Source organism: Vespula vulgaris, chromosome 17 (assembly GCF_905475345.1).
Source record: "Vespula vulgaris chromosome 17, iyVesVulg1.1, whole genome shotgun sequence".
In the NCBI taxonomy this organism is placed as follows: Eukaryota; Metazoa; Arthropoda; class Insecta; order Hymenoptera; family Vespidae; genus Vespula; species Vespula vulgaris.
In genome coordinates, this window is record NC_066602.1 from 3,239,097 (window position 1) to 3,263,990 (window position 24,894).

Sequence of the window (24,894 nt, forward strand, 5' to 3'; positions counted from 1 at the left end):
AGTATTTATTATGTACTCGTTAGTAGCCAGAAGTTCTAATCGCTTTGGAAGAAGAAAAAGCTGCAACGAAGAAGAAATTCATCTGAATAAGGGAAGAAAAAAAAGGATTTCGTCTAGATTTTCGAACATTACTGATCTGTATAAATTCTAAAAAGCATTAGCACATCGACCAATATTATTTTTTGCAAAAGTATCTGTATTTCATCGCAAAAGATGTGGACAAAGATATTCACTCGCTTGCTGTCACACAGATAGTGGAACATTCACACAAATACATGGAACCGAGTATAAAACATTGTCTCCAAGCTGTGAATCTATAAACCTGTGTAAATTGATACGCTGCATTCATAATCTTTTAGAAAAATTCTTTCAATGCGAAGGTAAGCACAAACCAATACTGTTTTATTTACTTGTACATATTTACTATATAGCTACATAAGATTTCGAATTAGTTTTCTTTTGTATACCGACGAGTGAATATCGGATCTTTCCAAAGGCGAAAGCTCAGAAATTAATATTTTCGATAATTTTACATTTATTTAAACAGTTTTTAATATCTGCACAGTTTTAATATTTAAACAACACTATATTCGTTTAACATTACAAAGATCGATACGTATAAGAAATAAAAGAACTAGTTTATAATTTTAATACTTTGAAATTTTCGTTTCGCGATCGTTGGCTTTGTGTAATACGAACATATACGACTTTTATTTACTTTGACTATTATTTTGTTAGTTTCCTTTTGTATGTCGACGAGTGCACATCGCAGTTCTCGTAGTACGCATCCTTTGGAAGTAATAGAGAAGAATCAATGTAAGTACATAACTATATCACTCATTCTTTTAATATTCTATACGATTTATTTCGTTTTAGAACGAAATTGTGGAGTGGGGATAGTGAGCTTCCCGAGATGACAACAAAGTCGAGCGTCCGACCGATTTTAATAGTAAACGGTTCAGTCTCGCTACGAATTTCGAAGAGTACGCATCGCAGATCACGTAGTACGCATTTTTTGGAAGTAATAGAGAAGAATCAATGTAAGTACATAACCATATCACTCATTATTTCAATATTCTATACGATTTATTTCGTTTTAGAACGAAATTGTGGAGTGGGGATAGTGGGCTTCCCGAGATGACAACAAAGTCGAGCGTCCGACCGATTTTAATAGTAAACGGTTCAGTCTCGCTACGAATTTCGAAGAGTACGCATCGCAGATCACGTAGTACGCATTTTTTGGAAGTAATAGAGAAGAATCAATGTAAGTACATAACCATATCACTCATTATTTCAATATTCTATACGATTTATTTCGTTTTAGAACGAAATTGTGGAGTGGGGATAGTGGGCTTCCCGAGATGACAACAAAGTCGAGCGTCCGACCGATTTTAATAGTAAACGGTTCAGTCTCGCTACGAATTTCGAAGAGTACGCATCGCAGATCACGTAGTACGCATTTTTTGGAAGTAATAGAGAAGAATCAATGTAAGTACATAACCATATCACTCATTATTTCAATATTCTATACGATTTATTTCGTTTTAGAACGAAATTGTGGAGTGGGGATAGTGGGCTTCCCGAGATGACAACAAAGTCGAGCGTCCGACCGATTTTAATAGTAAACGGTTCAGTCTCGCTACGAATTTCGAAGAGTACGCATCGCAGATCACGTAGTACGCATTTTTTGGAAGTAATAGAGAAGAATCAATGTAAGTACATAACCATATCACTCATTATTTCAATATTCTATACGATTTATTTCGTTTTAGAACGAAATTGTGGAGTGGGGATAGTGGGCTTCCCGAGATGACAACAAAGTCGAGCGTCCGACCGATTTTAATAGTAAACGGTTCAGTCTCGCTACGAATTTCGAAGAGTACGCATCGCAGATCACGTAGTACGCATTTTTTGGAAGTAATAGAGAAGAATCAATGTAAGTACATAACCATATCACTCATTATTTCAATATTCTATACGATTTATTTCGTTTTAGAACGAAATTGTGGAGTGGGGATAGTGGGCTTCCCGAGATGACAACAAAGTCGAGCGTCCGACCGATTTTAATAGTAAACGGTTCAGTCTCGCTACGAATTTCGAAGAGTACGCATCGCAGATCACGTAGTACGCATTTTTTGGAAGTAATGGAGAAGAATCAATGTAAGTACATAACTATATCACTCATTATTTCAATATTCTATACGATTTATTTCGTTTTAGAACGAAATTGTGGAGTGGGGATAGTGGGCTTCCCGAGATGACAACAAAGTCGAGCGTCCGACCGATTTTAATAGTAAACGGTTCAGTCTCGCTACGAATTTCGAAGAGTACGCATCGCAGATCACGTAGTACGCATTTTTTGGAAGTAATGGAGAAGAATCAATGTAAGTACATAACTATATCACTCATTATTTCAATATTCTATACGATTTATTTCGTTTTAGAACGAAATTGTGGAGTGGGGATAGTGGGCTCCCCGAGATGACAACAAAGTCGAGCGTCCGACCGATTTTAATAGTAAACGGTTCAGTCTCGCTACGAATTTCGAAGAGTACGCATCGCAGATCACGTAGTACGCATTCTTTGGAAGTAATGGAGAAGAATCAATGTAAGTACATAACTATATCACTCATTATTTCAATATTCCATACGATTTATTTCGTTTTAGAACGAAATTGTGGAGTGGGGATAGTGAGCTTCCCGAGATGACAACAAAGTCGAGCGTCCGACCGATTTTAATAGTAAACGGTTCAGTCTTGCTACGAATTTCGAAGAGTACGCATCGCAGTTCACGTAGTACGCATTGTTTGGAAGTAATGGAGAAGAATCAATGTAAGTACATAACTATATCACTCATTATTTCAATATTCTATACGATTTATTTCGTTTTAGAACGAAATTGTGGAGTGGGGATATTCTCCCACTCGTGACGACAATATAAGCGACAGCTACTGGTGCAATCTTGCTTCGAATTTCGACGAGTACGCATCGCAGGCCTCCCAGCACGCGTTCTCGACAAGTAATAAAGAAGAGTTAATGTAAGTACATTTATTCTCACATATTTTTTATAATTTTCTATGCGATTTATTTTGTTTTAGATTCAAATTGCGAAGTGGGGATACTCGCCTACGAGAGGGGACAACAAAGACGGGCCTTCGATCGCCTCTTACAGTTACTAGTTTAGTTGTGTTTTGGACTTCGACGAGGGAACTTGGAAAATTTCGCGGAAACCACACCTGCAAGTATTAACGAACAGTTAATAAAATATATTTCCGAATTTCTCCTTCCTACAATATTCTGTACAGTTTATTTGATTTTAGATTAAATTGCGAAGTGGGGATAGTAAGCTGCGAGAGGGGAGAACAAAGACGGGCCTTCGACCGACTCTTACAGTTACTAGTACAGTTGTGTTTTGGACTTCGACGATGGAACATAGAAAATTTCGCGGAGGACATTCCTGCAAGTATTAACGAACAGTTGATAAAATATATTTCCGAATTTTTCCTTCCTACAATATTCTGTACAGTTTATTTGATTTTAGATTAAATTGCGAAGTGGGGATAGTAAGCTGCGAGAGGGGAGAACAAAGACGGGCCTTCGACCGACTCTTACAGTTACTAGTACAGTTGTGTTTTGGACTTCGACGAGGGAACTTAGAAAATTTCGCGGAGGACATTCCTGCAAGTATTAACGAACAGTTAGTAAAATATATTTCCGAATTTCTCATAATTACAATATTCTATAGCGTTTATATGATTTTAGATTGAATTCCGAAGTGGGGATACTCGGCTGCGAGAGACGACAACAAAGACGGGCCTGCGACCGCCTCTTACAGTTACTAGTACAGTTGTGTTTTGGACTTCAACGATGGAACATAGAAAATTTCGCGGAGGACATTCCTGCAAGTATTAACGAACAATTAATAAAATATATTTTCGAATTTCTCATTCCTACAATATTCTGTACAGTTTATTTGATTTTAGATTAAATTGCGAAGTGGGGATAGTGAACTGCGAGAGGGGAGAACAAAGACGGGCCTTCGACCGACTCTTACAGTTACTGGTTCAGTTGTATTTTGGACTTTGACGAGGGTACTTAGAAAATTTCGCGGAGGTCATTCCTGCAAGTATTAACGAACAGTTAGTAAAATATATTTCCGAATTTCTCATAATTACAATATTCTATAGCGTTTATATGATTTTAGATTGAATTGCGAAGTGGGGATACTCGGCTGCGAGAGACGACAACAAAGACGGGCCTGCGACCGCCTCTTACAGTTACTAGTACAGTTGTGTTTTGGACTTCAACGATGGAACATAGAAAATTTCGCGGAGGACATTCCTGCAAGTATTAACGAACAATTAATAAAATATATTTTCGAATTTCTCATTCCTACAATATTCTGTACAGTTTATTTGATTTTAGATTAAATTGCGAAGTGAGGATAGTGAACTGCGAGAGGGGAGAACAAAGACGGGCCTTCGACCGACTCTTACAGTTACTGGTTCAGTTGTATTTTGGACTTTGACGAGGGTACTTAGAAAATTTCGCGGAGGTCATTCCTGCAAGTATTAACGAACAGTTAGTAAAATATATTTCCGAATTTCTCATAATTACAATATTCTATAGCGTTTATATGATTTTAGATTGAATTGCGAAGTGGGGATAGTAAGCTGCTAGAGGGGACAACAATGACGGGCCTGCGACCGCCTCTTACAGTTACTAGTGCAGTTGTGTTTTGGACTTCGACGAGGGAACTTAGAAAATTTCGCGGAGGTCATTCCTGCAAATATTAACGAATAGTTAGTAAAATATATTTCCGAATTTCTCATAATTACAATATTCTATAGCGTTTATATGATTTTAGATTGAATTCCGAAGTGGGGATACTCGGCTGCGAGAGACGACAACAAAGACGGGCCTGCGACCGCCTCTTACAGTTACTAGTACAGTTGTGTTTTGGACTTCAACGATGGAACATAGAAAATTTCGCGGAGGACATTCCTGCAAGTATTAACGAACAATTAATAAAATATATTTTCGAATTTCTCATTCCTACAATATTCTGTACAGTTTATTTGATTTTAGATTAAATTGCGAAGTGGGGATAGTGAACTGCGAGAGGGGAGAACAAAGACGGGCCTTCGACCGACTCTTACAGTTACTGGTTCAGTTGTATTTTGGACTTTGACGAGGGTACTTAGAAAATTTCGCGGAGGTCATTCCTGCAAGTATTAACGAACAGTTAGTAAAATATATTTCCGAATTTCTCATAATTACAATATTCTATAGCGTTTATATGATTTTAGATTGAATTGCGAAGTGGGGATACTCGGCTGCGAGAGACGACAACAAAGACGGGCCTGCGACCGCCTCTTACAGTTACTAGTACAGTTGTGTTTTGGACTTCAACGATGGAACATAGAAAATTTCGCGGAGGACATTCCTGCAAGTATTAACGAACAATTAATAAAATATATTTTCGAATTTCTCATTCCTACAATATTCTGTACAGTTTATTTGATTTTAGATTAAATTGCGAAGTGGGGATAGTGAACTGCGAGAGGGGAGAACAAAGACGGGCCTTCGACCGACTCTTACAGTTACTGGTTCAGTTGTATTTTGGACTTTGACGAGGGTACTTAGAAAATTTCGCGGAGGTCATTCCTGCAAGTATTAACGAACAGTTAGTAAAATATATTTCCGAATTTCTCATAATTACAATATTCTATAGCGTTTATATGATTTTAGATTGAATTGCGAAGTGGGGATAGTAAGCTGCTAGAGGGGACAACAATGACGGGCCTGCGACCGCCTCTTACAGTTACTAGTGCAGTTGTGTTTTGGACTTCGACGAGGGAACTTAGAAAATTTCGCGGAGGTCATTCCTGCAAATATTAACGAATAGTTAGTAAAATATATTTCCGAATTTCTCATAATTACAATATTCTATAGCGTTTATATGATTTTAGATTGAATTCCGAAGTGGGGATACTCGGCTGCGAGAGACGACAACAAAGACGGGCCTGCGACCGCCTCTTACAGTTACTAGTACAGTTGTGTTTTGGACTTCAACGATGGAACATAGAAAATTTCGCGGAGGACATTCCTGCAAGTATTAACGAACAATTAATAAAATATATTTTCGAATTTCTCATTCCTACAATATTCTGTACAGTTTATTTGATTTTAGATTAAATTGCGAAGTGGGGATAGTGAACTGCGAGAGGGGAGAACAAAGACGGGCCTTCGACCGACTCTTACAGTTACTGGTTCAGTTGTATTTTGGACTTTGACGAGGGTACTTAGAAAATTTCGCGGAGGTCATTCCTGCAAGTATTAACGAACAGTTAGTAAAATATATTTCCGAATTTCTCATAATTACAATATTCTATAGCGTTTATATGATTTTAGATTGAATTGCGAAGTGGGGATACTCGGCTGCGAGAGACGACAACAAAGACGGGCCTGCGACCGCCTCTTACAGTTACTAGTACAGTTGTGTTTTGGACTTCAACGATGGAACATAGAAAATTTCGCGGAGGACATTCCTGCAAGTATTAACGAACAATTAATAAAATATATTTTCGAATTTCTCATTCCTACAATATTCTGTACAGTTTATTTGATTTTAGATTAAATTGCGAAGTGGGGATAGTGAACTGCGAGAGGGGAGAACAAAGACGGGCCTTCGACCGACTCTTACAGTTACTGGTTCAGTTGTATTTTGGACTTTGACGAGGGTACTTAGAAAATTTCGCGGAGGTCATTCCTGCAAGTATTAACGAACAGTTAGTAAAATATATTTCCGAATTTCTCATAATTACAATATTCTATAGCGTTTATATGATTTTAGATTGAATTGCGAAGTGGGGATAGTAAGCTGCTAGAGGGGACAACAATGACGGGCCTGCGACCGCCTCTTACAGTTACTAGTGCAGTTGTGTTTTGGACTTCGACGAGGGAACTTAGAAAATTTCGCGGAGGTCATTCCTGCAAATATTAACGAATAGTTAGTAAAATATATTTCCGAATTTCTCATAATTACAATATTCTATAGCGTTTATATGATTTTAGATTGAATTCCGAAGTGGGGATACTCGGCTGCGAGAGACGACAACAAAGACGGGCCTGCGACCGCCTCTTACAGTTACTAGTACAGTTGTGTTTTGGACTTCAACGATGGAACATAGAAAATTTCGCGGAGGACATTCCTGCAAGTATTAACGAACAATTAATAAAATATATTTTCGAATTTCTCATTCCTACAATATTCTGTACAGTTTATTTGATTTTAGATTAAATTGCGAAGTGGGGATAGTGAACTGCGAGAGGGGAGAACAAAGACGGGCCTTCGACCGACTCTTACAGTTACTGGTTCAGTTGTATTTTGGACTTTGACGAGGGTACTTAGAAAATTTCGCGGAGGTCATTCCTGCAAGTATTAACGAACAGTTAGTAAAATATATTTCCGAATTTCTCATAATTACAATATTCTATAGCGTTTATATGATTTTAGATTGAATTGCGAAGTGGGGATACTCGGCTGCGAGAGACGACAACAAAGACGGGCCTGCGACCGCCTCTTACAGTTACTAGTACAGTTGTGTTTTGGACTTCAACGATGGAACATAGAAAATTTCGCGGAGGTCATTCCTGCAAGTATTAACGAACAATTAATAAAATATATTTTCGAATTTCTCATTCCTACAATATTCTGTACAGTTTATTTGATTTTAGATTAAATTGCGAAGTGGGGATAGTGAACTGCGAGAGGGGAGAACAAAGACGGGCCTTCGACCGACTCTTACAGTTACTGGTTCAGTTGTATTTTGGACTTTGACGAGGGTACTTAGAAAATTTCGCGGAGGTCATTCCTGCAAGTATTAACGAACAGTTAGTAAAATATATTTCCGAATTTCTCATAATTACAATATTCTATAGCGTTTATATGATTTTAGATTGAATTGCGAAGTGGGGATAGTAAGCTGCTAGAGGGGACAACAATGACGGGCCTGCGACCGCCTCTTACAGTTACTAGTGCAGTTGTGTTTTGGACTTCGACGAGGGAACTTAGAAAATTTCGCGGAGGTCATTCCTGCAAATATTAACGAATAGTTAGTAAAATATATTTCCGAATTTCTCATAATTACAATATTCTATAGCGTTTATATGATTTTAGATTGAATTCCGAAGTGGGGATACTCGGCTGCGAGAGACGACAACAAAGACGGGCCTGCGACCGCCTCTTACAGTTACTAGTACAGTTGTGTTTTGGACTTCAACGATGGAACATAGAAAATTTCGCGGAGGACATTCCTGCAAGTATTAACGAACAATTAATAAAATATATTTTCGAATTTCTCATTCCTACAATATTCTGTACAGTTTATTTGATTTTAGATTAAATTGCGAAGTGGGGATAGTGAACTGCGAGAGGGGAGAACAAAGACGGGCCTTCGACCGACTCTTACAGTTACTGGTTCAGTTGTATTTTGGACTTTGACGAGGGTACTTAGAAAATTTCGCGGAGGTCATTCCTGCAAGTATTAACGAACAGTTAGTAAAATATATTTCCGAATTTCTCATAATTACAATATTCTATAGCGTTTATATGATTTTAGATTGAATTGCGAAGTGGGGATACTCGGCTGCGAGAGACGACAACAAAGACGGGCCTGCGACCGCCTCTTACAGTTACTAGTACAGTTGTGTTTTGGACTTCAACGATGGAACATAGAAAATTTCGCGGAGGACATTCCTGCAAGTATTAACGAACAATTAATAAAATATATTTTCGAATTTCTCATTCCTACAATATTCTGTACAGTTTATTTGATTTTAGATTAAATTGCGAAGTGGGGATAGTGAACTGCGAGAGGGGAGAACAAAGACGGGCCTTCGACCGACTCTTACAGTTACTGGTTCAGTTGTATTTTGGACTTTGACGAGGGTACTTAGAAAATTTCGCGGAGGTCATTCCTGCAAGTATTAACGAACAGTTAGTAAAATATATTTTCGAATTTCTCATAATTACAATATTCTATAGCGTTTATATGATTTTAGATTGAATTGCGAAGTGGGGATAGTAAGCTGCTAGAGGGGACAACAATGACGGGCCTGCGACCGCCTCTTACAGTTACTAGTGCAGTTGTGTTTTGGACTTCGACGAGGGAACTTAGAAAATTTCGCGGAGGTCATTCCTGCAAATATTAACGAATAGTTAGTAAAATATATTTCCGAATTTCTCATAATTACAATATTCTATAGCGTTTATATGATTTTAGATTGAATTGCGAAGTGGGGATACTCGGCTGCGAGAGACGACAACAAAGACGGGCCTGCGACCGCCTCTTACAGTTACTAGTACAGTTGTGTTTTGGACTTCAACGATGGAACATAGAAAATTTCGCGGAGGACATTCCTGCAAGTATTAACGAACAATTAATAAAATATATTTTCGAATTTCTCATTCCTACAATATTCTGTACAGTTTATTTGATTTTAGATTAAATTGCGAAGTGGGGATAGTGAACTGCGAGAGGGGAGAACAAAGACGGGCCTTCGACCGACTCTTACAGTTACTGGTTCAGTTGTATTTTGGACTTTGACGAGGGTACTTAGAAAATTTCGCGGAGGTCATTCCTGCAAGTATTAACGAACAGTTAGTAAAATATATTTCCGAATTTCTCATAATTACAATATTCTATAGCGTTTATATGATTTTAGATTGAATTGCGAAGTGGGGATACTCGGCTGCGAGAGACGACAACAAAGACGGGCCTGCGACCGCCTCTTACAGTTACTAGTACAGTTGTGTTTTGGACTTCAACGATGGAACATAGAAAATTTCGCGGAGGACATTCCTGCAAGTATTAACGAACAATTAATAAAATATATTTTCGAATTTCTCATTCCTACAATATTCTGTACAGTTTATTTGATTTTAGATTAAATTGCGAAGTGGGGATAGTGAACTGCGAGAGGGGAGAACAAAGACGGGCCTTCGACCGACTCTTACAGTTACTGGTTCAGTTGTATTTTGGACTTTGACGAGGGTACTTAGAAAATTTCGCGGAGGTCATTCCTGCAAGTATTAACGAACAGTTAGTAAAATATATTTCCGAATTTCTCATAATTACAATATTCTATAGCGTTTATATGATTTTAGATTGAATTGCGAAGTGGGGATAGTAAGCTGCTAGAGGGGACAACAATGACGGGCCTGCGACCGCCTCTTACAGTTACTAGTGCAGTTGTGTTTTGGACTTCGACGAGGGAACTTAGAAAATTTCGCGGAGGTCATTCCTGCAAATATTAACGAATAGTTAGTAAAATATATTTCCGAATTTCTCATAATTACAATATTCTATAGCGTTTATATGATTTTAGATTGAATTCCGAAGTGGGGATACTCGGCTGCGAGAGACGACAACAAAGACGGGCCTGCGACCGCCTCTTACAGTTACTAGTACAGTTGTGTTTTGGACTTCAACGATGGAACATAGAAAATTTCGCGGAGGACATTCCTGCAAGTATTAACGAACAATTAATAAAATATATTTTCGAATTTCTCATTCCTACAATATTCTGTACAGTTTATTTGATTTTAGATTAAATTGCGAAGTGGGGATAGTGAACTGCGAGAGGGGAGAACAAAGACGGGCCTTCGACCGACTCTTACAGTTACTGGTTCAGTTGTATTTTGGACTTTGACGAGGGTACTTAGAAAATTTCGCGGAGGTCATTCCTGCAAGTATTAACGAACAGTTAGTAAAATATATTTCCGAATTTCTCATAATTACAATATTCTATAGCGTTTATATGATTTTAGATTGAATTGCGAAGTGGGGATACTCGGCTGCGAGAGACGACAACAAAGACGGGCCTGCGACCGCCTCTTACAGTTACTAGTACAGTTGTGTTTTGGACTTCAACGATGGAACATAGAAAATTTCGCGGAGGACATTCCTGCAAGTATTAACGAACAATTAATAAAATATATTTTCGAATTTCTCATTCCTACAATATTCTGTACAGTTTATTTGATTTTAGATTAAATTGCGAAGTGGGGATAGTGAACTGCGAGAGGGGAGAACAAAGACGGGCCTTCGACCGACTCTTACAGTTACTGGTTCAGTTGTATTTTGGACTTTGACGAGGGTACTTAGAAAATTTCGCGGAGGTCATTCCTGCAAGTATTAACGAACAGTTAGTAAAATATATTTCCGAATTTCTCATAATTACAATATTCTATAGCGTTTATATGATTTTAGATTGAATTGCGAAGTGGGGATAGTAAGCTGCTAGAGGGGACAACAATGACGGGCCTGCGACCGCCTCTTACAGTTACTAGTGCAGTTGTGTTTTGGACTTCGACGAGGGAACTTAGAAAATTTCGCGGAGGTCATTCCTGCAAATATTAACGAATAGTTAGTAAAATATATTTCCGAATTTCTCATAATTACAATATTCTATAGCGTTTATATGATTTTAGATTGAATTCCGAAGTGGGGATACTCGGCTGCGAGAGACGACAACAAAGACGGGCCTGCGACCGCCTCTTACAGTTACTAGTACAGTTGTGTTTTGGACTTCAACGATGGAACATAGAAAATTTCGCGGAGGACATTCCTGCAAATATTAACGAACAGTTAGTAAAATATATTTCCGAATTTCTCATAATTACAATATTCTATAGCGTTTATATGATTTTAGATTGAATTGCGAAGTGGGGATATTCGGCTGCGAGAGAGAACAACAAAGACGGGCCTTCGACCGACTTTTACATTTACTAGTTCAGTTGTGTTTTGGACTTCGACGAGAGAACTTGGAAAATTTCGCGGAGGACATTCCTGCAAGTATTAACGAACAGTTAATAAAATATATTTTCGGATTTCTCATTCCTACAATATTCTGTACAGTTTATTTGATTTTAGATTAAATTGCGAAGTGGGGATAGTGAGCTGCGAGAGGGGAGAACAAAGACGGGCCTGCGACCGCCTCTTACAGTTACTGGTGCAGTTGTGTTTTGGACTTCGACGAGGGAGCATAGAAAATTTCGCAGGATGCCTCTCGAGCGAGTATTCACGAAGAGTTTACGCAAGTACAATATTATATTATTCATATTTTCGAAATTCTATATTTTCTATTTTGTTTCAGACCGACTTCGCATTTTCGGGGGACTTTGACAATCTATCTCCACGAATGGACTTAGAAATTTTTGACTCCCGGAGGACTTTGAAAATGTATCACCACGAAGGGACTTAGAAATATTTGCATTCCCGGTGGACTTTGAAAATCTATCTCCACGAGTGGACTTAGAAATTTTTGACTCCCGGAGGACTTTGAAAATGTATCACCACGAAGGGACTTAGAAATATTTGCATTCCCGGTGGACTTTGAAAATCTATCTCCACGAGTGGACTTAGAAATTTTTGCACTCCCGAAGGACTTTGACAATTTATCAGCACGAGTGGACTTAGAAATTTTTGCACTCCCGGTGGACTTTGAAAATCTATCACCACGAAGGGACTTAGAAATTTTTACATTCCCGGTAGACTAAAAATCTATCACCACGAAGGCACTTAGAAATTGTTGACTCCCGGAGGACTTTGAAAATCTATCTCCACGAGTGGACTTAGAAATTTTTGACTCCCGGAGGACTTTGAAAATCTATCTCCACGAGTGGACTTAGAAATTTTTGCACTCCCGGTGGACTTTGAAAATCTATCACCACGAAGGGACTTAGAAATTTTTACATTCCCGGTAGACTAAAAATCTATCACCACGAAGGCACTTAGAAATTTTTGCATTCCCGGTGGACTTTCACAATCTATCTCCACGAATGGACTTAGAAATTTTTGACTCCCGGAGGACTTTGACAATTTATCAGCACGAGTGGACTTAGAAATTTTTGGACTCTCGGAGGACTTTGAAAATCTATCTCCACGAGTGGACTTAGAAATTTTTGCGAATGTCATTCGAGCGAGTATTAACGAAGACTTAAAGTAAGTATATTTCTCTATCACATATTTCTTTAATGATTTATAGTTTTCATTATAACAGTGATACTTATTATTTCCTTTGGATTTTTGTTTCAGAACCTCGTTGCAATCGCGCGCGTAGCAATGAAGTAATCGAGGATTTGTATCGCTAAAATAAAAATATCGCGAAGTAGAAGCAGTGTTTGTTCGTTCGCGTTTCGCGATTTAAACCATAAGTGTTTTTGCATAGACTGCGCGCAATGCAGTCCTTAGAGTCAGTGTTTGTTCGTAAAGTTATTTGCTTTCTTAACAGTCGCACAGACTGTACTTATAAAGAATAGTAGTAACGCGAAATAGATTCAGTGATCGTTCGTTAATAAATAACTACCGCGAATTAGAGTCAGTGCATCACTGAAGAGGATCTCGACCAACGTCGATGTCGACCTACCTCATTTTCAACCAACTACAAATCATCCACCCTCAATTTCGACCTAAATCGCGGTCCAGTGTTTTGGAGCCGTCGCAGAACTTCTAAAGTAGTAAGTTAATTTTTAAGTCCCTCCGATCACTCAATCATGTCGAGGACGAAAGGTCCGAATCGGCACGAGTGATTGGTTGTAATTAATAAGTAGAAGAGCATTGAGTGACCACGAGTAAATTTCTCCGGAAATTTACTCGTGAATGGTTCGTTATTTTTTGATTTATTTATTAGATCAGGATAGAGTCTTCTTGCTTAAACGCGTTAATTATAATTATTTGAAATTTTCAATATTTCAATGCATTTTGAAATAATTTTCCTTTACGAAAATGATAAAGTATCGCGATATTCGCGAATTTTAATAATCAATAAGTTAGAAGACATTCGCGATGGATAATCTCTGGATTACAAGCGAAATCGTATGATTTCTTTTCTAATAATTCGAATAATTGCTTGTAAGAAGGAGCGTCCAATGATTTTTCATTAAATTTTTAATTAAAGATTAATTATTTTTATTATTAAAAGAAAAGTCTCAGTAGAATCATTGCTTTTGAATGAATAAAGTAGAGTCATTGCTTCTGAAAGAATAGAGTCGTTGATAAAAGACAAAGAGACTTGTAGAATCACAACGCGTAGAACATATAATAAGTTAATCAATTTTTAGCTTAGGATTTTCAGCAATTAATATATTATTTCTCGTTTCTCTTCCGATGCTTTCTCGATTTTTCGTTTCAGGTTTGGTTCAGAGTTGCTTTAGATTTATTGGTTTTCTTCTACGTCTTAGAATAAGGGTCGGTTGTAGTTATTTAGTATCGACGATAGTTATCGAATGTGTTCTATTGTAGCGGTTAGGGCACGAAGCAAAGAAGAGGCTATATGCCGAAGAGGCCCCCACAAATTGTGGCTCAAGAGGGCAATTATTAGATTATCGAGCTATTTTCGAAGGTTCCACGGAACTCTTCGAAATTGGCTCTTAGTAGTATTTTAATTTTATCACGTAGTCACTCAAAATGCTCTTATGTAGTAGTAATGTAGATTTGAGAAACTGAGACGACGTAATATTCCGTCTCCCATCCTACATTTTCACGCGTACGCGAATTGAATTTTTAGATATTTTATGCATTTCTATTGTTAAAGTAGAGTAAACGCATTTTTCTTTTTTAAATTTAAATTAAAATCATAACTTTATTTTAATAAAATCAAGTTTTACATTAAAGTCGAGTCACAAATTTTTCATTTTTATTTTCTTTAAAGTTCGATTAAACTTACAATTTTGTTTTCATAAGATCAAGTTTTATTCGCTTGAAATATAAATTAGATTACGTCGATAATGCGTAATTTAGAGTAGAGTCACCGTCATTCGGACATTCACGTGAGTGTCCGAGCGCGATTAAAAAAGTCCTACCGTGGACTTCGTTTAATTACGTCGATTATTTAATCGCGCCAGTCTTGCAAATTTTAGGGTAGAGTCCCCGTTAGCCCGTGGGTCCCTATATGCAGTTACCTCCAAGCGGTGGGACCTGGGTCGGTAGTACTTGCAATATGTGGAAATTTATGTCTAAATAATATTTAAAATTTATAACTAAATAATATATATAACTATATACTGCAAGTACTACCGGGCGAAATGCTGCATATTTCAATCTTCTTCGTCTAAAGTCTCGGGTGGGACCCTTGGGAGGGGCCCTCGGGTGTGGGCCTCAGGCGGGTTTCGTTCTTTCACTAGGAAAATCGAATTCAATCATAGTATTTTGATTTTCATCGAGCGAAACGATCTTTGAAATGCACACCGTTCGGAATTCTATTTTTCTCACGCACACTTACGCAAATACTTCGGGCTTCTTTTTTCCTTTTTCTCTTCTTCATTTCTTTTCCTCTTTTTATTTTTTCTCATCCTTTTATTTTACTCTTTTTCTGTTTCAGGTTAGTTCAACGAGGAATCGATCATCATGAAATTAAATTTTTACAGGGAAGTTTTTGAATATACATATCTTTTTGAATATAATTTTGCATATAATTTTTGTATTTATATTTAATTTTTATATTTTTTTAATGTTTGCTCTTATATTTATCTCTCATTTTATACTCTTTTTCTGTTTCAGGTTAGATCATCGAAGGATCAATCATCGTGAAATTAAATTTTTACAGGGAAGTTTTTGAATATAAATGTCTTTTTGCATATAATATTGCATTTAATTTTTGCTCTTATATTTAACGTTTATTACCTTTTTAATTTTTGATTTTATATTTAATTTGTGTTATCTTTTTAATTTTTACTCATATTTTACTATATATATATAATATATTCTTTTTCTGTTTCAAGTTAGGTGATCGCAGGACCTATCATCGTGGGATCTTTACACGGAAGTTAAAGGAACCTCTTTGCATATAATCTCTATTATATAGGAATTATATAGCAGAACAGGAATGTTTCCTTGCTTCCGTACGCGAATGATAGGGAAAACACTCACGCGCGTGACGGCCGGCACGCGCGTGGGTGTTCGCGATCGCGAGATTTAGTCCTACCGAGGACTTCGTTTTGTTCTTTGAAATAGCGAAATATAGACACGACCGGTCGTGTCTCGAGATGTCTGAAGCCGACGGTGTGGACGGTGGAGCAATCTGTAAGCGGGGTTTTATACATCTCCAGTTTGCTGCGAAGCTCGAAGCTCCCGAAGCGGAAAGGCATCTCGAACGCGAATTTTAGAGTAGAGTCCCCGTTAGCCCGTGGGTCTCCAGATGCAGCAACCTCCAAGCGGTGGGACCTGGGTCGGTAATACTTGCGAAATATTGAAATCTATATCTAAATTATATCTAAAATCTATAACTAAATTATATATGTATATGTGTAATTATATAGCGCAAGTACTACCGGGCGAATGGCTGCATATTATAATTTAAACAATTATTTTAAATTGTTAATTAAATTGTCGATTAATTACTCTGACTTCTCTCGGGTGGGACCCTTGGGAGGGGCCCTCGGGTGTGGGCCTTAGGCGGGTTTGGTTCTTTCACTAGGGAAAAGTCAAACTCAATTCTAGTACTCTGATTTTCCTCGAGTGAAACGATCTTCGAGATGCACATCAATCGCTCCGAATTCTAATTTTCTCACTCACACTTACGCAAATACTCTTTTTCACTTCTTCTCTTCTTTTCTTTTCCTCTTTTCTATTTATCTTTTTCTAATCATTTTTTAACTCTTTTTCTGTTTCAGGTTAGATCATCGAGGGAGCGATCATCGAGCGAGGGATCATTCAGGGATCGATCATCATGAAATTAAACATTTACAGGAAAGTTTTTAAATTAAATGTCTTTTTGCATATAATTTTTACTCTTATATTTAATTTTTCTAATCTTTTTAATTTTTGCTTTTATATTTAATTTTTGTTATCTTTTTAATTTTTGCTTTTATATTTAGTTTATGTTACCTGTTTAATTTTTGCTTTTATATTTAATTTTTGTTATTTCTAATTTTTGCTTTTATATTTAGTTTATGTTATCTGTTTAATTTTTGCTTTTATATTCATCTCTTCTTTTATCCTTTGTCTGTTTCAGGTAGGTAATCGAGGAACTAATCATCGTGGGATTTTTACACGGAAGTTAATGGAACCTCTCTGCATATAATTTTTGTTATATGCAGGGAGGGAATGTCTCCTTGCTTCCGTACGCGAATGATAGGGAAAACACTCACGCGCGTGACGGCCGGCACGCGCGTGGGTGTTCGCGATCGCGAGATTTAGTCCTACCGAGGACTTCGTTTTGTTCTTTGAAATAGCGAAATATAGACACGACCGGTCGTGTCTCGAGATGTCTGAAGCCGACGGTGTGGACGGTGGAGCAATCTGTAAGCGGGGTTTTATACATCTCCAGTTTGCTGAGAAGCTTGAAGCTCCCGAAGCGGAAAGCCATCTCGGATCGTGGATTTTAGAGTAGAATCCCCGTTAGTTCGCGTATTTCTACGTGCCGCAAGCGTTTCATCGGCCAAGGAGCATCGCGGGACTTAGATTTTTATACGGGTGTTTAAAGAATCTTTCCACCTCAGGCGTAGAAAGATTTCTTTTCTCCCGTTCGGGCAAGATAGAAGGACACTCGCTTATGTCGGCTGGCATAGGCGTTGGTGTTCTCGGGCGCGTTTAAGTCCAACATTGGCTCCAACGTACTCAACATACTCGCGTGAGTGTTTCCGGAATACTCGTGTAAGTATCTGTGAGTGCGGGAGGATTCAATTTTGGGTTCCGGCGTTTGTCGCGAAGCACAATCGGTTGTGCTCAAGTGGTGATCGAAGCTTCCGATGTTGGATAGTTGAGCTATGCGTAAGTCGGTTCCCAAATGCGGAGACGCATGGGGCTGCAATTTTAGCGTTTGGAGGCTTGAATTCGTCGGGAGTGGAGGTCGCCCCGTTGCTTTGCTTTCTTGATAGTAGTGTAGTAGTAAAAAGTAGAGTCACCGCTAGTCCGCGGGTCTCCAGATGCAGCAACCTCCACGCGGTGGGACCTGGGTCGGAAGTACTTGTGAAAGATCGGAAACTCGTAGACTGCAAGTATTACCGAGCGAATGGCTGCGTTCTTCAAGATTTTTCCAAGATTTTCTCTATCAAATTCCAACTAAATTTCGAAGTACGTTCAATTTACGTTCATTCGTACATCTTCCATATATTCTGCAATAAATGCGCTCTTTCATTTTTGTTTATTCAAAAATATAATTTTATAATAATTAATTATTATAGTTTCTGTCGGGTGGGTCCCTTGGGATGGGCCCTTGGGCGTGGGCTTCTGTGCGGGTCTCCTTCCTTCAGTACCGAATAATCGAGCTGGATTTTCGTACTCTGGTTTTGCTCGGGTATGTCTTTTCTTTTCTTTTCTTTTCCATGTCCATATTTTCTTTCCAATTTCATCTTTTTCACAGGGGTCTATGTTCCATTGCATCTTACGGATATTCTTTTCTTTCTTTTCTTTTCTGCTTCATCCTTCTCACGTGTGCGCACACTCTTGTTTTCTTCTCTTCTCATTTGCTTCTTCTCTTTCTCTTCTTTCTCTTCATCTTTTCCTCTTCTTCGCGAATCTCGATATATCCGCGCGGAATACGGGTAGGATAGGAAGAACACTTACGCATTTGTCGGGGCACAGGCGTGGTGTTCTCGGGCGCGAATAAAAGTCCTACGGTAATGGACTTCGTTTGATTGCCAAAACGAATAAATGACCGGTCGTGTGTCGGTTCGTGTGCTGCCGAGTGGTATGGATCTGCTATCCGTAAGCGTGGACTGACCCTCCTCCAGTTAGCCTCCTGAATTCTCGGTTGGTACGTGGACGCCGCGAACGCGAATTTAGAGTCACCGTTATTATAACACTCACGGGAGTGTTCGGGCGCGATTAAAAGTCCTACCGGGGACTTCGTTTTATTGAACGTCGATCATTTGATCACGCTGGTCACGCGAAATTTAGAGTAGAGACCCCGTTAGTCCGTGGGTCTCCAACTGCAGCAACCTCCACGCGGTGGGACCTGGGTCGGAAGTACTTGCGTTTCGTCAAAATCTTATGGTGTGCAAGTATTGCCGAGCGAATGGCTGCGTTCTTTAAGGGTTGTCTAAAATTCCCTCTATGTAATTCTAAATTGAACATCGAAGGACGTACATTTTACATTCTTTCTTACACTTTCCGTATATTCAGCAGTAAATTCACAGTCATTTCTATTCATTGAAACGCGTAGCTCGACAATAATTGAAATAATTATTCGAGATTAATTATCATAGTTTCTCTCGGGTGGGACCCATGAGAAGGGCTCATGGGCGTGGGCTTCTGTGCGGGTCTCCTTTCAGTACCGAAAAATCCAGCTCGATTTCCGTACTCTGACTGGTCGAATTTATTTTCTCTTTTCTTTTCTTTTCTTTTCTTTTCTATGTCCATCTTTTCATTTCAATTTCATCGTTTTCACACATGCCTGCGTTTCATTATAACTTCCAGATATCCTTTCTATTCTTCTGAGTTTTGTCTTATTCACGTGCGCGCATGTTCCGGTTTTGTTTTCCACTTTCTCTTCTTCACGGTTTTCGATATATCGGCGAAGTTCCCATATATCGTCGAAAGGTTCGTTTCATAATCGATCGTTAGACGCGAATACGGGTAAGATAGAAAGAACACTCGCGCTTGTGTCGGCGGACATAAACGTGGTGTTCTCGGGCGCGAATAAAAGTCCTACGGTAATGGACTTCGTTTGATTGCCAAAACGAATAAATGACCGGTCGTGTGTCGGTTCGTGTGCTGCCGAGTGGTATGGATCTGCTATCCGTAAGCGTGGACTGACCCTCCTCCAGTTAGCCTCCTGAATTCTCGGTTGGTACGTGGACGCCGCGAACGCGAAATTAGAGTCACCGTTATTATAACACTCACGGGAGTGTTCGGGCGCGATTAAAAGTCCTACCGGGGACTTCGTTTTATTGAACGATTATTTGATCACGCTGGTCACGCGAAATTTAGAGTAGAGACCCCGTTAGCCCGTGGGTCTCCAACTGCAGCAACCTCCACGCGGTGGGACCTGGGTCGGAAGTACTTGCGTTTCGTCAAAATCTTATGGTGTGCAAGTATTGCCGAGCGAATGGCTGCATATTTTAAGATTTTTCCAAGATCTTTTCTATGTAATTCCAAATTTCATTTCACATCTTTTATTCACGTTTCTTACACCTTTCGTATATTCAGCAATAAATTCACAGTCATTTTTATTCATTGTTTCGCGCAGGTATGTAATAATTGAAATAATTTTTTCACACTAATTGTTACAATTCTTCTCGGGTGGGTCCCATGAGTGGGGCTCATGGGCGTGGGCTTCAGTGCGGGTCTCCGTTCAGTATCGAAAAATCGAGCTCGAGTTTCGTATTCCCGTTTTGATCAGGTCCATCATTTCTTTTCTTTTCTTTTCTCTTCTCTTCTCTTCTTTTCAATTCCATCTTTTTCACATGTGTACGTGTTTCACTCCATCTTGCAGATTTTCTTTTCTCTCCTTCTTTCCGAGTTCTGTCGTTTGAACATGCGCGCACGTTCCGGCTTCCTTTTCTTCTCTTTCTCTTCCTCATCTTCTGCTCTTCACTGATTTCGATACATCGGCGCAGGTTCAATGTATCGTCGAATGGTTTGTTTCATATTCGATTGTTAGACGCGAATACGGGTAAGATAGAAAGAACATTTGCGCGTGTGTCGGCGGGCACAGGCGTGGTGTTCCCGGGCGCGATTAAAAGTCCTACGATAATGGACTTCGTTTGATTGCTAAAAACGAACGAATGACCGGTCGTGATACGGTCATCGGATGACTGTAGAGTGAGACGGTCTATGTGCTACTGAGGAGGATGGTATATGGCTATTTGTAAGGATGTTCAGTCCGTTGACTGACCCACCTTATATCTATAGTCACCTGAGTCCATGGTGAGGTGTATGCAACCCCGCGGGACCGCGAATTAGAGTAGAGTCACCGTCATTCTAACACTCACGTGAGTGTTCGGGCGCGATTAAAGGTCCTACCGTGGACTTCGTTTTATTGTTCGAAATGCGAAAGGCACAGACGGCTGTGCTTAAAGGCGGGATGTGGGCATCCGAGGCTGACGGCCTCAACGTCATCCCTAGTAGGATACCGTTGCGGACTCGATGTCCCTGTTCGCTCATGTTACCTCGCGAACGCCGGGTACGCGGATTTTAGAGTAGAGTTACCGTTGTACTAACACCACGTGAGTGTTCGGGCGCGAATTAAGTGTCCTCCCGTGGACTTAGATTTATTTGCTTGATATATAGATAAAGTTACGCCGGTAATGCGTATTTTATAGTAGAGTCATTCGGACATTCACGTGAGTGTCCGAGCGCGATTAAAAGTCCTACCGGGGACTTCGTTTTATTTGTTCGGCGATTATTTGCTCACGCCGGTCTCGCGAATCTTAGAGATTAGAGTCCCCGTTAGCTCGTGGGTCCCCAGATGCGGCTACCTCCACGCGGTGGGACCTGGGTCGGTAGTACTTGCGAAATATCGAAATCTATATCTAAGTTATATATGTAATTATATAGCGCAAGTACTACCGGGCGAATGGCTGCATATTATAGTTTAAACGATTATTTTTAATTGTCGATTAAATTGTCGATTCATTACTCTGTCTTCTCTCGGGTGGGACCCTTGGGAGGGGCCCTCGGGTGTGGGCCTTAGGCGGGTTTGGTTCTTTCACTAGGGAAAAGTTAAACTCAATTCTAGTACTCTGATTTTCCTCGAGTGAAACGATCTTCGAGATGCACATCAATCGCTCCGAATTCTAATTTTCTCACTCACACTTACGCAAATACTCTTTTTCACTTCTTCTCTTCTTCTTTTCTTTTCCTCTTTTCTATTTATTTTTTTCTAATCATTTTTTAACTCTTTTTCTGTTTCAGGTTAGATCATCGAGGGAGCGATCATCGAGCGAGGAATCATCCAGGGATCGATCATCATGAAATTAAATTTTTACAGGAAAGTTTTTGAATTAAATGTCTTTTTGCATATAATTTTTACTCTTATATTTAATTTTTCTAATCTTTTTAATTTTTGCTTTTATATTTAATTTTTGCTTTTATATTTAATTTTTGTTATCTTTTTAATTTTTGCTTTTATATTTAGTTTATGTTACCTGTTTAATTTTTGCTTTTATATTTAATTTTTGTTATTTCTAATTTCTGCTTTTATATTTAGTTTATGTTACCTGTTTAATTTTTGCTTTTATATTTAATTTTTGTTATTTCTAATTTTTGCTTTTATATTTAGTTTATGTTACCTGTTTAATTTTTGCTTTTATATTCATCTCTTCTTTTATCCTTTGTCTGTTTCAGGTAGGTAATCGAGGGACTAATCATCGTGGGATTTTTACACGGAAGTTAATGGAACCTCTCTGCATATAATTTTTGTTATATGCAGGGAGGGTATGTCTCCTTGCTTCCGTACGCGAATGATAGGGAAAACACTCACGCGCGTGACGGCCGGCACGCGCGTGGGTGTTCGCGATCGCGAGATTTAGTCCTACCGAGGACTTCGTTTTGTTCTTTGAAATAGCGAAATATAGACACGACCGGTCGTGTCTCGAGATGTCTGAAGCCGACGGTGTGGACGGTGGAGCAATCTGTAAGCGGGGTTTTATACATCTCCAGTTTGCTGCGAAGCTCGAAGCTCCCGAAGCGGAAAGGCATCTCGAACGCGAATTTTAGAGTAGAGTCCCCGTTAGCCCGTGGGTCTCCAGATGCAGCAACCTCCAAGCGGTGGGACCTGGGTCGGTAATACTTGCGAAATATTGAAATCTATATCTAAATTATATCTAAAATCTATAACTAAATTATATATGTATATGTGTAATTATATAGCGCAAGTACTACCGGGCGAATGGCTGCATATTATAATTTAAACAATTATTTTAAATTGTTAATTAAATTGTCGATTAATTACTCTGACTACTCTCGGGTGGGACCCTTGGGAGGGGCCCTCGGGTGTGGGCCTTAGGCGGGTTTGGTTCTTTCACTAGGGAAAAGTCAAACTCAATTCTAGTACTCTGATTTTCCTCGAGTGAAACGATCTTCGAGATGCACATCAATCGCTCCGAATTCTAATTTTCTCACTCACACTTACGCAAATACTCTTTTTCACTTCTTCTCTTCTTTTCTTTTCCTCTTTTCTATTTATCTTTTTCTAATCATTTTTTAACTCTTTTTCTGTTTCAGGTTAGATCATCGAGGGAGCGATCATCGAGCGAGGGATCATTCAGGGATCGATCATCATGAAATTAAACATTTACAGGAAAGTTTTTAAATTAAATGTCTTTTTGCATATAATTTTTACTCTTATATTTAATTTTTCTAATCTTTTTAATTTTTGCTTTTATATTTAATTTTTGTTATCTTTTTAATTTTTGCTTTTATATTTAGTTTATGTTACCTGTTTAATTTTTGCTTTTATATTTAATTTTTGTTATCTTTTTAATTTTTGCTTTTATATTTAGTTTATGTTACCTGTTTAATTTTTGCTTTTATATTTAATTTTTGTTATTTCTAATTTTTGCTTTTATATTTAGTTTATGTTACCTGTTTAATTTTTGCTTTTATATTCATCTCTTCTTTTATCCTTTGTCTGTTTCAGGTAGGTAATCGAGGGACTAATCATCGTGGGATTTTTACACGGAAGTTAATGGAACCTCTCTGCATATAATTTTTGTTATATGCAGGGAGGGTATGTCTCCTTGCTTCCGTACGCGAATGATAGGGAAAACACTCACGCGCGTGACGGCCGGCACGCGCGTGGGTGTTCGCGATCGCGAGATTTAGTCCTACCGAGGACTTCGTTTTGTTCTTTGAAATAGCGAAATATAGACACGACCGGTCGTGTCTCGAGATGTCTGAAGCCGACGGTGTGGACGGTGGAGCAATCTGTAAGCGGGGTTTTATACATCTCCAGTTTGCTGAGAAGCTTGAAGCTCCCGAAGCGGAAAGCCATCTCGGATCGTGGATTTTAGAGTAGAATCCCCGTTAGTTCGCGTATTTCCACGTGCCGCAAGCGTTTCATCGGCCAAGGAGCATCGCGGGACTTAGATTTTTATACGGGTGTTTAAAGAATCTTTCCACCTCAGGCGTAGAAAGATTTCTTTTCTCCCGTTCGGGCAAGATAGAAGGACACTCGCTTATGTCGGCTGGCATAGGCGTTGGTGTTCTCGGGCGCGTTTAAGTCCAACATTGGCTCCAACGTACTCAACATACTCGCGTGAGTGTTTCCGGAATACTCGTGTAAGTATCTGTGAGTGCGGGAGGATTCAATTTTGGGTTCCGGCGTTTGTCGCGAAGCACAATCGGTTGTGCTCAAGTGGCGATCGAAGCTTCCGGTGTTGGATAGTTGAGCTATGCGTAAGTCGGTTCCCAAATGCGGAGACGCATGGGGCTGCAATTTTAGCGTTTGGAGGCTTGAATTCGTCGGGAGTGGAGGTCGCCCCGTTGCTTTGCTTTCTTGATAGTAGTAGAAGTAGTAAAGAGTAGAGCCACCGTTAGTCCGTGGGTCTCCAGAAGCAGCAACCTCCACGCGGTGGGACCTGGGTCGGCAGTACTTGTGATGTATCGATATCTTATAGCCTGCAAGTATTTCCGAGCGAATAGCTGCGTTCTTCAAGACTTTTTTGAAATCTTCTATGTATTTCCAAATTAAACATCGAAGTTCGTACATTTTACATTCTTACTTACATCTTTCGTTTATTCGAAAATAACTACTCAAGATTAATTATTCTTTCGGGTGGGACCCATGAGTGGGGCTTGTGGGTGTGGGCTTCTGTGCGGGTTTCCTTCTTTCAGTATCGAAAAAACGAGCTCGATTTTCGTACTCTGGTTTTGGTCAAGTGTAGCTACATTCTATGGCCATCTTTTCTTTTCCATTTCATCGTTCTCACACGTGCATGTGTGA

General features: G+C 39.1%; 3 long non-coding RNA genes across 11 annotated transcripts; all 3 read left to right on the forward strand.

The window, feature by feature from the left end:
* Positions 1–11: 11 nt before the first annotated feature.
* Positions 12–2,811, forward strand: LOC127069868 (uncharacterized). Of its 8 annotated transcripts, none has more exons than XR_007783770.1 (10): positions 12–380; positions 739–816; positions 877–1,040; positions 1,101–1,264; positions 1,325–1,488; positions 1,549–1,712; positions 1,773–1,936; positions 1,997–2,160; positions 2,445–2,608; positions 2,669–2,811. It is a non-coding gene; the product is annotated as an uncharacterized LOC127069868 (long non-coding RNA). The 8 variants fall into 8 exon arrangements; XR_007783769.1 differs by lacking the exon at positions 1,997–2,160 and adding an exon at positions 2,221–2,384; XR_007783776.1 differs by lacking the exon at positions 1,997–2,160.
* An 87-nt stretch (positions 2,812–2,898) lies between these two features.
* LOC127069870 (uncharacterized) lies at positions 2,899–3,644 on the forward strand. The gene is made up of 3 exons (XR_007783779.1): positions 2,899–3,038; positions 3,099–3,463; positions 3,542–3,644. It is a non-coding gene; the product is annotated as an uncharacterized LOC127069870 (long non-coding RNA).
* A 1,814-nt stretch (positions 3,645–5,458) lies between these two features.
* LOC127069869 (uncharacterized) lies at positions 5,459–12,042 on the forward strand. Of its 2 annotated transcripts, XR_007783777.1 has the most exons (4): positions 5,459–5,907; positions 11,498–11,653; positions 11,719–11,861; positions 11,940–12,042. It is a non-coding gene; the product is annotated as an uncharacterized LOC127069869 (long non-coding RNA). The 2 variants fall into 2 exon arrangements; XR_007783778.1 differs by lacking the exons at positions 11,498–11,653; positions 11,719–11,861 and adding an exon at positions 10,393–10,535.
* The last annotated feature ends 12,852 nt before the right edge of the window (positions 12,043–24,894 follow it).